The 14,995-nt window shown below is 39.8% G+C and overlaps 1 protein-coding gene across 3 annotated transcripts in view; it reads left to right on the forward strand.

Annotated features, from left to right (window-relative positions):
* The window catches only part of ZNF25 (zinc finger protein 25), a 78,616-nt gene that overhangs the window by 55,958 nt on the left and 7,663 nt on the right, over positions 1 to 14,995 (forward strand). The gene's annotated exons all lie outside the window — the stretch shown is intronic.

A 14,995-nucleotide genomic window follows, 5' to 3' on the forward strand; every position in this document is an offset into this window, starting at 1 on the left:
TATTGGTTTCCTGGACATCTCCCTTCATTCCAATTAGTTTAGCCTTCATATGTTCCTCTAATTTGTGACTATAATCTACCAGTTCTGTGAGCATCCTGATAAATAGTGTCTTGAATTGTGCTTCTGAGAGGCTGGCAATCTGTTGGTCGCTTAGAGTTATTGGCTCTGGGACTTTGAGTTCTTCTTGCACCATCTTTTGGGCTGTTCGTGCCTGTTAAGTAGCAGGATCGTAGCCCTAGGTTTTCACCAGAGCAGGGTAACTCAGTCGCTGGGTTGTAACATTGTATGTTGGGGCAGGGTCAAAGAGGGACAATGGCTTCCCTCTGCCACCTGCTGCTGGGACCCCCATGAGCACCGCAGCCACCACCGTCACCAGGCCCACGCGTTTTGTCCCACTGCACGCGAGTTTGCCACCGCTGTCAGCCCTCCACCACTGGGTTCGCCCGCTGGGGCCTGAGTGGTCCATCTAACCGTGTGCGAATGTGTGACCTTGGTCAGTCTACCCCGTACCCCGACTGGTTCCGTCCAGGCTGCCTGCGCGCCTAGGTCTGGGGATCTGTCCTGCCCGACCCAGCTCCACTGCTGGCTCTGCCTCTCTAACCGTCCCCGTTGAACGGTTCGTAGCTGTCGGACTTCCGTATAATTCCGTTTTCTGGTCTTTAGGTGTGTCCTAGTTATCCAAAACTTTTGTTGTATTAAAACTTGGTTGTGGGAGAAGGCACAGTGTTTCCACCTATGCCTCCATCTTGGCGGAAATCTCCTTAATGCTGTTTTCTTTAGCGGCGCAGAAGCTTTTCATTTTAATGAGATCCCATTTATCTATTCTTTCCTTTACATTCCTTACTCTAGGCGACATATGAGTAAAAATATTGCTGCGTGAAATATCTGGTATTTTCCTGCCAATGTTCTCCTCTAGGACTTTAATGGTGTAAAAGCTTATGTTTAAGTCTTTTATCCACTTTGAATTTATTTTGGTGTATGGTGCAATTTGGTGCTCAAGTTTCATTTTTTTTTTGCATGTGGCTGTCCAGTTCTCCCAACACCATCTGTTGAAAAGGCTATCTTTACCCCATTTTATGTTACTGCCCCCTTTGTCTAATACTAATTGACTGTAGAGAGTTGGGTTTATATCTGGGTTCTCTATTCTGTTCCATTGGTCTATGTGCCTGTTTTTATGCCAGTACCAGGATGTTTTGATTACAGTGGCCTTGTAATACAGTTTGATATCAGGTATTGTGATCCCTCCTACTTTGTTCTTCTTTCTCAACATTGCAGCTGTTATTCAGGGTCATTTACGGTTCCATATAAATTTTTGAAGTGTTTGTTCTATGTCTGTGAAATATGCCATTGGTACTTTAATAGGTATTGCATTGAATCTGTAAATTGCTTTGGGTAGTATGGACATTTTGATTATATTAATTCTTCCAATCCATGAACACGGTACATGTTTCCATTTGTTTCTGTCTTCCTTGATTTCTTTCTTGAGTGTTGTGTAGTTTTCTGCATACAGGTCTTTTACCTCCATGGTTAGGTCTATTCCTAGGTATTTTATTTTTGTTTTTGCTATATCAAATGGGATTTTTTCCTTGATTTCTGTTTCTGCTGATTCTTTGTTAGTATACAAAAATGCTTTTGATTTCTGGATATTGACTTTGTAACCAGCTGTTTTGCCAAATTCATTTATTAGTTTGAGCAGTTTTTTGGTGCAGTCTATAGGATTTTCCATGTACACCATCATGTCATCTGCAAACAATGCCAGTTTTGTTTCCTCCTTTTCAATTTGAATGCCTTTTATTTCCTTTTCTTGCCTGATTTCTGAGGCTAAAACTTCCAATACGATATTAAATAGAAGTGGTGAAAGTGCATAACCTTGTCTTGCTCCTGATCTTAGTGGAAAAGCTTTTAGTTTTTGCCCATTGAGTATGATGTTGGCCGTAGGTCTTTCATATATGGCCTTTATTATATTGAGAAATGCTCCCTCTATTCCCACTTTGCTGAGTACCTTTATCATAAATGGGTGTTGTACCTTATCAAAAGCTTTTTCCACGTCTATTGATATGATCATGTGGTTTTTGTCTTTGCTTTTGTTTATGTGATGTATTACATTTACTGATTTGCGGATATTGAACCATCCTTGCATCCCTTGGATGAATCCCACTTCATCGTGGTGTATGATCTTTTTGATGTATTGTGGGATGTGATTTGCTAATATTTTGTTGAGGATTTTAGCGTCTATGTTCATCAGTGATATTGGCCTGAAAATTTCTTTCTTTGTTGTGTCTCTATCTGGTTGTGGAATTAGGATGATGCTGGCTTAATAAAAAAGAGTTGGGGAGTTTTCCCTCCTTTTTGATTTTTTGGAATAGTTTGTGAAGAATAGGGGTGGGCTCTTCCTTAAAAGTTTTGTAGAATTCTCCTGTGAAACCATCTGGTCCAGGGCTTTTGTGTGATGGGAGTTTTTTGATTACTGCTTCAATTTCATCTGCTGTTATCGGTCTGTTCAGGCTTTCTACTTCTTCTTCATTGAATTTTGGAAGATTATATTTTTCTAGAAATTTGTACATTTCACCTAGGTTTTCAAATTTCTTGTCATACAGTTCATAGTAATTTCTTTCAATCCCTTCTATTTCTGTGGTATCAGTTGTAATTTTTCCTCTTTCATTTCTTATTGTGTTTATTTGGGTCCTCTCTCTTCTTTTCTTAATGAGCCTACTTAAAGGCTTGTCTATTTTATCTTTTCAAAATACCAAATCTTGTATTCATTGATCCTTAGAATTGTGCTTTTAGTCTCTATGTCATTTAATTCTGCTCTGATCTTGGTTACTTCCTTTCTTCTACTTGCTCTGGGCTGTCTTTGTTGTTGTTCTTTGAGTTCTTGCAGGCATAGGGTTAGATTGTTTGTTTGAAATGTTTCTATCTTCTTTAGGTAAGCCTGTATTGGTATGAACTTCCCTCTCAGGACTGCCTTGACAGTGTCCCATAAGTTTTGGGTTGATGAGAGTTCATTTTCATTTGTTTCCAGAAACTTTTTGATTTCTTCCCTAATTTCATTCTTGACCCATTCATTGTTTAACAGCATACCATTCAGTCTCCATGATTTGGGGTGTTTTGGGTTTTTTTCTTTGGGGTTGGGTTCTAATTTCAATCCCTTGTGGTCAGAGAAAATGCTTGGTATGATTTTGATTTTTCTGAATTTGTTGAGGCTTGTTTTCTGTCCTATCATTTGGTCTATCTTTGAAAATGTTACATGTGCGTTTGTAAAGAATGTGTATTTAGCTTCTTTGGGATGAAGGGTTCTATATATATCCTTCAAGTCCATTTCATCTAGGGTGTTGTTTAGTGCAGCTATATCTTTGTTCATATTTTGTTTGGAAGATCTGTCCATTTTTTACAGTGGGGTGTTAAAATCCCCTACTATAATTGTGTTGCTGTCTATACCTTTCTTGAGGTCCTCTAAGATTTTCCTCATGTATTTAGTTTCTCCTATGTTGGGTGCATACATATTTACAATGTTAATGCCTTCTTGATGGATTCTTCCCTTGAGTATTATGAAGTGACCTTCTGGATTTCTCTTTATGGCCCTGTTTTTGAAGTGTATTTTGTCTGATATGAGAATTACTACCCCGGCTCTTTTTCTTTTGTCTGTTTGCTTAGAAAATTTGTTTCCATCCTTTCACTTTTAGTCTGTGATGCTCTTTTGTCCTGAGGTGTGTCTCCTGTAGGCAGCATATGTGTGGGTCATGCTTTCTTATCCATTTAGCTATTCTATGTCTTTTGACTGGAGCATTTAATCCATTTACATTTAAGGTTATTATTGAAAGGTACTTATTCATTGCCAGTTTTGTACCTGGGTTCCTCTCTGTCTCTCTCTTTTCCTCCCTTTCCTTAAAGCAGTCCTTTTAGTATTTCTTATAGAGCTGACTTGGTGGAGGCATATTCTTTTAGACTTGTTTTGTCTTGGAAGCTCTTTATTGGGCCTTCTATCTTGATATAGAGCTTTGCTGGCTAAAGTAGCCTTGGTTGTAGGCCTCTGGTTCTCATTACTTGAAATATTTCTTGCCACTCTCTTCTTCCTTGGAGTGTTTCCATTGAGAAGTTAGAAGCTAACGTTTTTGGGCCTCCCTTGTATGTTACTTCCTTTTTCTCCCTTGCTGCCTTTAAGATTTTCTCGCTCTCTTGGAATTTTGCCATTTTAATTAGGATGTATCTTGAAGTGGGCCTCTTTGGGTTCCTCTTGAATGGGACTCTCTGTGATTCTTGGATTTGTGTAACTTTGTCTCTCATCAAATTAGGAAAATTTTCAATCATTACTCTTTAAAATATGTTTTCTATCCCTTGTTCTTCTTCTTCTCCATCTGGTATTCTTTTTATTCGGAATTATTACGTTTCATATTGTCTTGCATTTCTATTAATCCCTCTTCATTCTTTCTGAGCCTCTTTTCCTTTTCATGCTCTCTCTGGGAGATTCTTTCTAATGTGTCCTCCAACTCGCTGATCCAGTCTTGTGCTTCATCGATCCTGCTTTTCATTCCTTCTACTGTGTTCTTCAGTTCAGAAATTGTAGTCTTCATTTCCTCTTGGCCTTTGCTGATAGTTTCTATTTCCTTTTTCATGTTGATACAGTTTGTGGAGAGCTCATTATAGCTCCCCTCTAGTTTCTGGTAGCTCATTGTGAGCTCTTTGAATTTTCTGACAACTAGTGCTTTGAATTCAGTATCTGATAGCTGACTTGCCTCTCTTTCATCTAACATTATTTCTAAGACTTCCACCTTTTCTTTCATTTGGGCATTGTTTCTTTGTTTTTCCGTTGTTTGTGAGATTCTTCTTGTTAGCCTCAGCTTCTTAAATTGATCTGTTCTGACTCCCTGGGTTTATGGTGTGAACTTCTGCAGTAGAATACCTGTGAGATTCAGTGGTGCAGTCTCCTGCAGGTATCTTGATGTTCTCTGCTTCCACCTACTCCTTTCTTTGTGTGTGTGTGTGATCATTTTGAGGGGGAGGCAAAATAGTTTATGACTAGGAGAGTACTTTATGATATTTACAGTCACAGCTGGTAGAGAACAGATAGAAGATCTTTAGCCTATATATAGTGTTAACTTTAATCTTCAACCCAACTTGACTCTTTTAAGAAAGGATAGACCAAAAATAAGTCTCTTGTTGGTAAGGGAAGGCTTGTGAGTTGTATCTAGAAAGTGTGAGTTTTCGGGCAGTTAGGTTTTGAGGTAAGGTGAGAGTAAAGAATAGTAAATAGGTGTAGCATGTGAGCAAGTAGATTTAATCACTACAGTAATAGAATTCAGGAACCTGTAAAGTGGGCTAAGATCCGAGAGGTGTGTTGTGAAGTATTTACAATGGTATAGAAAGCACCAAACAAACAAACACAAAAAAGGACAGGAGAAGGGAGGAAAAAGCAATAAGTTTGGGATGAAAGGAAGAAGGACTAAAACAGGAAAAAAGAAAGGAGAGGAACAAAGTATTTAAAGATAAAGCAACAATAAAATTTTAAAAATATATGATTACTGAAAAAAGTTAAGAAAAAACAAAAAACCCTCCCTTGCTGGTTTCAAACTGTCCAATCCCATTTTTCTGGTTTCGGCAGGACCCCTCTGTGGGCTGGGTTGTAGGCCCAGGTGCACACCCAAGTGCCAGCTAGGCTACCAGACTGGGGTGCAGTTGCGTGCCCACACGACAGGCTGCCTGGGTCCCATGGGATCTGGTACTGGGCCTTCCCAGTCCTGTGGCTGGATGAGAAGCATGTTAAGCTGCCTTTTCAGGAGAACACCTCAGTCCACTTTCCAATAAAACTTCTCCAGAAAGCCTGCCTCTCAGCCCAGCCCAATCCCCAACCCGACAGGTTAGAACAATGCTCCTCTCAAATTTCCTGGTCTGGCAGGCCGGTGGGCTGGCAACCACAGAGATTGCAACTGAACACAGCCCCCTGTCCTTACCACCCTTCCTGCACCATCTTGGCAGACACCTAGGTAGACAGGTCTCTGCCACCCAGCCCCACCTTGATGGTGAGGGAGGGAGCCAGCTCTCTTCCAAGGACCCCGTAGTTGGCCCAAGGCTCCACCCGGTGCTCAGCTCCCAATGAGTCCTCCGTGGCAGACGCCCCAGATGCTGGCCTCAGATGGAAGCCTCTGGGCCCTGACCACTGTGTCAGAAGCAGCTCCAAGGCCGTTAGGCGCCGGCTGAGGGCAGCCGATCCTGCTGCTGCTGCTTTTGACTTTACTCTGGGGTGCCTGGCTCCTGATGAGTCCTCCCTCTGTGGCAGATGCCTCTTTCGCTGGGCACAGATGGAAGCCTCTGGGCTCTAACCAAGGTGGCAGCCGTGGCTCCAAGGCCATTCTGTGCCGACTGAGGGCTGCTGGCCAGCCACCTCCATCCTTACTCACAGTCCCTGAGACCCCACCAACCTGTAGCTCTCTGGTCCATCACTATCTCTGGTCCCTTATTTTCATAAATGCTGGAGAATTGGTGGGGAATCGATTGCGCTGTTCCCCAGTAGATCTGCCAGGATTTTCTCCCAGGGGTATGAGAAGTGGAGTCACTCGTCCTACTCCACCGCCATTTTTCTTTTATCCTCTGTCTCTGTCTTTTTTTGATGAGTCTGTTTAAAGGCTTGTCAATTTTGTTCATCTTTTCAAGGAACCATCTCCTGGATGAATTGATCCTTTGAATTATTCTTTTAGTCTCTATATCATTTTATTCTCCTCTGATTTTGGTTATTTCCTTTTTTCTACTTGCTCTGGGCTTTGTTTGATATTGTTCCTCCAGTTATTTTAAATTTGGATTAGTTTGTTTATTTGAAGTGTTTCCATCTTCTTTAGGTAGGCCTGTATCACTCTGTACTTTCTTCTCAAGACTGCCTGCACTCTGTCCCATAAATTTTTGGTTGTTGTGTGTTCATTTGTTTTCAGAAGCTTTTTGATTTCTTCCTTGATTTCATTACTAACAAGTTCATTGTTTAATCTCATGCTCTTCAATCTCCATGAATTTGAATGTTTTTTATTTTTTTTACTGAGGTTGGTTTCTAGTTTAAGGCTCTTGTGATCCAAGGAAATACTTGATATGATTGCAATTTTCTTGAATTTGTTGTGTCTGGTTTTGTGCTCTACTGTATGATCTGTCTTTGAAAATGTTCTATGTGCATTTGAAAAGAATTTGTATTTTGCTTCTTTGGGATGAAACTTAACATATATATATATATATATATATATATATATGTTAAGTTCATTTGATATAGGATGGTTTTTAATGCCACATTATCCGTATTTATATTTTGTTTGGATGATCTATCTATTTATGGCAATGGGGTATTAAAACCTCCTAGTATAGATATGTTGCTGTATATATCTTTTTTGAAGTCTTCCAAGATTTTCCTTATATATTTAGGTGCTCTTATGTTGGGTACATATATATTTACAATGTTTATGTCTTATCGATGGATTCTTCCTTTGAGTATTATGAAGTGACCTTCTGGGTCTCTTTTATGTCTTTTGTCCTGAAGTGTATTTTGTCAGATATAAGTATTGCTACCTTGTTTTTTTTTTTTACTGTGCATTTGTTTTGAATATTTTTTCCAACCCTGCACTTTCAATCTGTGTAGGTCTTTCTTTCTGAGTGGGTCTATTATAGGTAGCATAGGTACAGGTCATGTTTTTTTTCCCATTGTATTTTGAGTAGAACATTTATTCCATTTACATTTCAGGTTGTTTTGATAGTTACTTATTCATTTCCTCCTTTTTTATCTGTGTTCCTCTCTCTCTCACTGTTTTTCTTCCACTTTTAAAGCAGTCCCTTTAGTATATCTTGCAGTACTGCTTTGGTGCAGGTGTATACTTTCAGTCTAGTTTTGTCTGGGATACTCCTTATTTGCCTTCCGGTATAATTGAGACTCTTGCTGGTTACAAGGCTTTGCTTTTCTTTACTTGGAATATTTCTTGTCATTCCCTCTGGCTTGTAGTGTTTCTGTTGAGAAATCAACTGCTAGTCTTATTGGAGCTCCCTTGTATGTTACTACTTGTTTTCCCCTTTATGCTTTTAAGATATTCTCATAGTCTTTAAAATTTGGCATTTTAATTATAATATGTCTTGAAGTAGGCCTCTTTGGGTTCAGCTTGAATGGGACCCACTGTGCTTCCTGAACTTGCATGGTTTTTCCCCTCTCTAGGTTCAGAAATTTTTCTGCCATTGTTTTTCTAACAGTGTTTCTATACCTTGCTCCTTTTCTTCTCCTTCTAGTATTTCTATAATCCAAATGTTGTTATGTTTCGTGTTGTTCTGAAGTTCCCTTAAGCTATTCTCATGCTTTTTGAGTCTTTTTTATTGCTGCTGCTCCAGCTAGATATTTCTTTCTCCTTTGTCTTGCAACTCACTAATTTGGTCCTCTGTTTCATCCAGCTCGCATGTGTATTTTTTTTTATTTCAGGTATTTTATTCTTCATTTCTTCCTGGTTCTTGTTTATAGTTTCTTTTTTTAAAAAACTTTTAAATCGTATTGCTGTTCAAATATTTGTAGCTTCTATTTCTTTTTTCAGGCTGTTTTGATTCCCACTGTTCCTTATAGTTGTCATTGAATTCCTTGAACATCCCTATAACCTTTTTTTTTTAATTCAATAGCAGGTTTATCACTTCCCTCAGTTTCATTTATGTCTTTTACTAGAGAATCTTTCATTTCTTTTGACTGGGTGTCTTTCTTTGTCTCCCCATTTTCAGTCAATCTTTTTGACTTTTTTCTGCTTTTCAGGGTTCTCTGCTTTGCCTGACTGTCTTCAGTGGGTGTACTTTTGTGATAGGAGTACTGTGGGACTCAGTGGTGCTATCTCTTTGATCCCCTCATCTGAATCCTTTAGGGTTTCCCATTCTTCTGTTTGTGTGGGCTCTCTTCTTGTACTTGGGTTTTACTTGTTGATGGCTCCTTTGCTGATGGATTTTCCCCTCCAGCAGGCTTACTGGTAGTCAAAATTCCCACTTTGTCTTGAATGTTCTTGTACATGTGTTGTTCAACAAAGCAGTATTACCAGAGAACCACACCTACCCTAGCAAAAAGAACCCCCCTACCAAATCAGCAATCTGAACCTCAATTAACTAAAGGTTAATAACAGTGAAGAGAGATTATGAATATTATAAGAATGACAAAGGGAATATGAAATAACTTGACACATGCACTGACCAGCAGTGCCCACAGAGTTATGGATGATTAAGAAAAATTCACACAGGCTACCAAGTCCTGTGGAGAAAAGGGACAGGCCACTGTCTAGGGGAGAGCATCATGCACCCTTGCCTAGACAGGTTTTGGGTTTTTTTTGCACAGGAATTCAGGTACAACTTATTAATCATTGTTAGGCAGTAAACAGTAGATAGTATACAAAAAACCATTAGGGCTTCTTCTTCTAAATCAGCATCTACTGACTAAAAGGCTATAAAACTGTGGGAAAATAAAAACATTTAACTAAAAGCATTCTTAGCAAAGCAGGTTTCATAGGATTGTTAGGAATTCTTTCTCTTGCCAGATTACCCTGGACCCCACTCTAGCTGGTAAAAGCTGCACCACCTTTCCCATCACAAATTTTCAGGCTTAAGTGGATTAGAGCCAGGAAGTGCTTTTCCCAGAGGACATGGGGACTGGACTATGTCAAAATAGCCAGGGTCGAGGGTCCATAACTCCCTCTTTGTCACAGCCCCACCCCCGAGTCCTTCCATGATGGCCTCCCAAGTGATTGTGTCTGGCTTAGGTTGCCCCCGCTGGAGGGTCTTACCCATCTCTGACTACTAACCATGCTTTGGGAGCAGGGAAGTAAGCAGAGGCAGCATTTGCTGCCAAAGACAAGCTTGTCTCCTTTGTGGCTCCCATTCCAGAGGTCACTCACTCAGCCTTAGCTATGGGAGATGGCTTACAATTCCTGAAACCTGGCAGAGCAGTTTCCAACAATGACTGAAAGAGGGATAATGTTTTTGAGTGGGAAGAGGTAGGAGAATTGATAAGAATAAGGATAGAACCAAGGTGAAGAAAAGGAGAGAAGAAAATTTAAATCATAAGTAAAACACAGAAGTGCAATGGGAACAATGTGGTAAAAAAGGGGGAGGAGAGTATACTATGAGGTCTGAAGTATAATTGACAAAGTATTGGACCAACAGGAGAAAAATTACAGAAAAAACACAGCAGGTTCAATATCAATGACAGATGATTGAAGTTTAATAAGTTGAAACTCAAGTAAGAATATTGTACAAAAAAGAAAAGTGAATATGAGATGTCTACAGTAACAAAAAATGATTTTGAGAGGATGGGGGAGCAAGCTCATAAGAGTAAGAAGTAAAACCTAGATTGAGAGAGGGGAAAAAATGAAATACAAATCCTCACTCAACTGATCAGAGACAGGGGAAGATGAAATGGCATGAGAGTGGGGAAAGTGTTCTATGTGATTTAAAGCACAAACAAGTGGGAGTTCCTTTGAAGAAGTACAGCAATAATTGTGGTATTTTGCCCAACTAGCCCCTGCTTATAAAATGTGGAAAGGAAATAATATTCTTATGAGGACAAAAAAAATGTGAGCTGACTTAAGAAGAGCACTTATGCAGGGTTAAATGGAGGAGAAACAGAGTTAGGGATAGGGATAGGGCATAGTGTGAGAGAAAATAAAGTTTACAACAATAGTAATAAAGTTCAGGAAGATGGTGAGATGGATTAAGACCCAAGAAGGTTGCTGTGTGGGATTTGGAGTAACAATCATATGATGAGAAATATATAATTTGAATAAAAAGAATGAAGAATAAAAGACCAAGAGTAGTGAATTATTTGGAATATGAGTAAAGTGAAAGAAGAAAATTTAAAATGCAGTATGAAGGGAGCAAAAACAAAAAAAAACAGACAAAAACCAAAAACTAAATAAAAAATGAAAAGAAGAAAGAAATTTAAAAAACACTCAAGTTCTTACAAAGAACAAGTGAAGTTGGTTTTAGTTGTTCATGTTCACCCTCAGACTTCTTTCTAGATCTGTTCCTGGTTTTCTCTCAGCTTCAGGTCTTACTGTTTTACCCTTTTAAAAAAAAGCCCCCTCTTGGTTGTTAAGCCTTTGCAGTTCTTCCAGGCTCCTGGAGGTCATGGGGTGTTGGGCTCAGTTTTCCTTTTCCCTTGTTTCTGACGAAGAAGGGGGCTCTGTCTGGGCTACATAATCACATGCGCCCAAGTTTCCAGCCCACTGCCCTCCCAGCACCCTGAGGCCCTCACTCTCCTCTGTGCAGTTACATGGGGCTGGTGCCAGTAAACCACCTCACTTTGCACCCTTTTGATCAATCCGTGAGGTGTGCTGTGGGGTCAAATTGCACTCACAGTCTTCCCTCCTTGCTGGCTGAGCAGCTGCATGCACAAGGTCCCTGCTCAGCATGCCTCAGTTCCCCTTTTGAAAAAATCTCTGTGGACGCTACTGCCACTCAGAACCATTGCCTGGCTTTCCAACACACTCCAACCTTCTAGCACACAGGTGGCAAACACAAGGCCCAATGGCTGAATCCGGCCCTCCACCTTGTCCTATATGGCCCTGCACCATGTTCCTACCCAGGAGCAGCACCAAGCTCCTTGCCCCTAGTTAAGGAGTAATTACACTTATACAGTCCTAAAATTACATTTGGCCCTTTGAAGTAACTGGGAGGCTGATGTGGCCTCTGGTGAAAATGAGTATGACAGCCCCACTCTAGCAATTCAAGAGTCCATCTCAGTCACAGCCTGTGGCAGCCCACCTCTTCTCTAAGCTCCAGGTGCTACCAGGATCCTCCGCACTCTCTGGCACTTTCCTAGTTGGCCACCACCTGTGTGCATGTGTGCTGCCTCTTTTTCTCTAGTGACTTTTTGCATTCAAGTCTCTCCTGGGGCAGGTCTGTTGTTTCCCCACCTTCAGAGGGCAGGGAGTACTAGACAGCCATCACTGACCTGGCTGTCCTCGTCATTGTACCTGTGGCAGCCATGGTTTTTGGTGTCAGGCCCAGGGACTTTCCCTGTCCTATAAAACCTCCTTACCATCCATTTTGAACTATCCTCTGCACATTTTGGCTTCCAAACTTCCTATCAGCTAAGATTCTGTAGGCTGTTCACTTTGTTTTTCAGAAGATCAGCTAAGTGTCTCAGTTGGGTACACAAGCAACTGGGCTCACCTTCCACCTACTTTGCTGACAACTTCTCTCTTGAATTAACACTTTCAATTAATATAAATACTTTTTCCCCAGACACACAAAGTAGTGGAAAACACTACTCACCAATATTAAGTAATTTTAAATAGGAAAGAACCTTAAAAACCAGAGACTGAAGACTCACAAGAGAAATGGGAGAACAAGTAAATATAAAATATAAGCATGTTAACTCAGGAAAAAATAGCAGAACAGAAATTTATCTCAGATAAAAAGATTAAATTATAGCCCTGGCTGGTGTGCCTCAGTGGATTGAATGCTGGTCTGCAAACCAAAGGGTCATCGGTTGGATTACCAGTCAGAGCACATTGCCTGGGTTGCAGGCCAGATCCCCGGTAAGTGGCACATGAGAGACAACTACACATTGATGTTTATCTTCTGTTTCTCTCACCCTTCCTCTCTAAAAAGAAATAAAATCTTTTTAAAGATTAAATTATAGTGCTTGTAAGGGAGATACAATATGGATGAAAGTATAATAAACATCATACAAGACAGAAATGGAAAGATAACATAGTGGGGGTGGTGACAAGAATTAAAAAGGATGAGGAAGAAAATATTAGAAATGATAATAGAGAAATCAGAATCTCTAAATAACACAACTATTAAATAGTGAAGAGAACTAATATTTAAAACTATGATTCAAGGGAACTTTGTAAAAAGAAAAGAAAAACTGAGTCTACATACTAAAAATGCTGTCTTTCTTCCAGAGAAAATTGACCCAGAATGGTAAACATCAAGAGAGATTTCAATAAACTGGATGTATTCCAAAAATGCTCAATATCACTAGCTATCATAGAAATGCAAATTAAAACCATAGTGAGATACCACTTCACACCACTCAGAATGGCAATCATAAACAAAGCAACAAACAACAAGTGTTGGAGGGGTTGTGGAGAAAAGGGAACCCTAGTGCACTGTTGGTGGGAATGCAGATTGGTACAACCACTATGGAAAACAGTATAGAATTTTCTCAGAAAACTAAAAATGGATCTGCCTTTTGACCCAGCAATTCCACTGCTAGGAGTATATCCTAAGAACCTGAAGCACCAATCCAAAAGGACCTATGCACCCCAGTATTCACAGCAGCACAATTTGCAATGGGCAAGTGTTGGAAGCAATCTAGGTGCCCATCTGTAAATGAATGGATCAAAAAACTCTGGTACATTTACACAATGGAATTCTATGCACCAAAAAGAAAGAAGGAGCTACTACCCTTTGCAACATCATGGATAGAACTGGAAGGCATTATGCTGAGTGAAATAAGCCAGGCAGTGAAAGACAAATACCATATGATCTCACCTTTAACAGGAACCTAAACAACAAAACAAACAAGCAAGCAAAATATAACCAAAGACACTGAAATAGAGAACAGGCTGACAGTGACCAGAGGGGAAAGGGGAAGGAATTTCAGGAGAAAAGGGGAAGGGTTTACAGGAACAATTATAAAGGACGCATGGACAACAACTAAGAGGGGTGGAAATGGGAGGGAGGTGGGGAGCACTGGGGGGTGGGCTGGGATGAGAGTAAAAGACAAAAACTGTACTTGAACAACAATTAAAATAAATTTTTAAAAAATTTAAAAAGTAAAGAGAAAAAAAGTTCTCTGGGTTTCACGAGAAAAAATATAGACTTTGGTCTAGCCCTGCAGACATAGGTCACTTGTCAAGGAAAGAAAATAAAATTGAGCCCTGGCTGGTGTGGCTCAGTGGATTGGGCATCAGCCTGCAAACCAAAGGGTCAACAGTTCCATTTCCAGTCAAGGTACATGCCTGAGTTGTGGGACAAGTCCCGGTGGAGGGCATGCAAAAGGGAGCCACAAATTGATGTTTCTCTCCCTCTTTCTCCCTCCATGTCTTTCTGTCTAAAAATAAATAAATAAAATCTTTAAAGAAAATAAAATAGCCCTGGCTGGCATAGCTCAGTGTATTGAGGGCAGGACTATGAACCAAAGGATTGAGGTTCAATTCCTAGTCAGGGCACATGCCTAGGTTGCAGCCCAATTCCCAGCAGGGGATCCACGAGAGGCAACCATATATTGATATTTCTCTCCCTTTCTCCTTCCCTTCTGCTCTAAAGATAAATAAATAAAATCTTAAAGAAGAAGGAAGGAAGGAAGGAAGGAAGGAGGGAAGGTAGGAAGGAAGGAAGGAAGGAAGGAAGGAAGGAAGGAAGGAAGGAAGGAAGGAAGGAAGATAAAGTTGATGCCATAATCGTTAGCAACACATAAATAAACAATAGTAGAACTGTGTTTTCAATAAAAAAATATGAAACTAGAATTCATATCCAGCCAATATGTTCTTCAATTGAAAATACTACATTTCAGATTCTATGCAATATAAATAAAGCAATTATAAGAGGAAGTTTTATAGCCTTAAACAGCTCTATCAACCAAAATGTAAGAATGAAAATAATGAGCAATATGGCTTTTTAGCCATTACCAAACCATACAGAGACAGTGTGAGTTACCCTTCCCCTTTCTTCCAGTAGTTACTGATTTTCAATTAAAAAGTTGTATTATGTTTCTTTCCCCCCACTGCTGCTACTTTGAGGTAAATGTTTGTTTATATTTATGTAAATCTAGCAATCCTCTGATGTTTCATTCTATTTTAGTTTTCTTCTAAGCTATTAATCTCCCTTTATAACTCTAGTGTTTACATCTGTCTCTTCAGTGACTCCCCATTATCTGTATTTGCATCTACATGGTGAAAGGGTGAACATCCCAAAGATGTATAAAATAGTCCACATAGTGTGAAGTAGGATATTGATTCATATTTTTCCTTCATATAAATAAAAAACTTGTCAAGTTTTAATA

The sequence above is a fragment of the Sturnira hondurensis genome, unplaced genomic scaffold (genome assembly GCF_014824575.4).
Source record: "Sturnira hondurensis isolate 20B ecotype Veracruz unplaced genomic scaffold, ASM1482457v3 Scaffold0002930, whole genome shotgun sequence".
Taxonomy (NCBI): domain Eukaryota; kingdom Metazoa; phylum Chordata; class Mammalia; order Chiroptera; family Phyllostomidae; genus Sturnira; species Sturnira hondurensis.